This window comes from Elephantulus edwardii, unplaced genomic scaffold, assembly GCF_000299155.1.
Source record: "Elephantulus edwardii isolate Elephantulus edwardi_28Jun2011 unplaced genomic scaffold, EleEdw1.0 scaffold00028, whole genome shotgun sequence".
Classification (NCBI taxonomy): Eukaryota; Metazoa; Chordata; class Mammalia; order Macroscelidea; family Macroscelididae; genus Elephantulus; species Elephantulus edwardii.
This window is the reverse complement of record NW_006399778.1, coordinates 6428200-6429159: the sequence shown is the minus strand read 5'-3', so window position 1 is coordinate 6429159 and position 960 is coordinate 6428200.

Sequence of the window (960 nt, the reverse complement as noted above, 5' to 3'; positions counted from 1 at the left end):
GTTTGGGGAGGTGCGGGGGGGATTGTGTACCAATGAGGGAGTTTTTCTTTTGCTTTTCAAGGAGAGGAGCAAATGGGGGGTTTGTGCGGGGAGAAGGGTGCAACAATGAATGAATGGAATTCCAAAATCTCTGTAGCTGTTCATTTCAATGAACAATAAACAAACTAAATTAATAAAAAAAATCTGTGAAAGTCAAAGAACATGCTGCAAATCTTCTGAGAAAAACCATCAGTTTAAAGAATTAAGTGCATCCAAGGTATTGTAAGGTATTTGAAGCTCCGTCTGACACACTTTGGGCATGCTGCAAGGAGGGCCCAGTACTTACTTAGAGAGGGACATCATGCTTGGAAGGGTGGAGGGACAGTGCAAGAGAGGAAGACCTTGGTTGAGATGGATTAACTCAGTGACTGGAGTAATGGGGGTGGGTGTGTCACAGACGATGACATTGGCTCAGGGTAGAGCAGGGTTCAGAGCTGTTGTACATAAGTTTGCTATGAGTTGGAGTCGACTAAACGGTACATAACAGCAAGGTATTTTCAATTGCTTCGTAAGGATGTGCAAGTTGGACAATGAAGAAAGAAAACTTGGTGTCTTTGAATTGTGGTGGTGATGAATATTGAATATGTGATGGATTGTTAAATATGTTTTGGACAAAGTGCAGCCAGAGGACTCCTTAGGAGCAAGGATGGTGAGACTTGTCTTTGGGCATGTTGTCAGGAGGGGGAAGCCACTGCAGAATAACAGCATGCTTGGAAATGTAGAAGATTGGCGGAGGAGAGGAAGACCCTGACCGTGACAGATTGACAGGGTGACTGCACCAATGGGCTTAAGCACAGAAGGAGACTGGGAGGGAGGCATGGGATCAGGCAGGAGTTCTTTCTGTTGTGTGTGGGGTCACTGTGACTGGGAGACTACTCGACAGCACCTAACACAACAACATCAAGTTCAATTTGTTGGAAA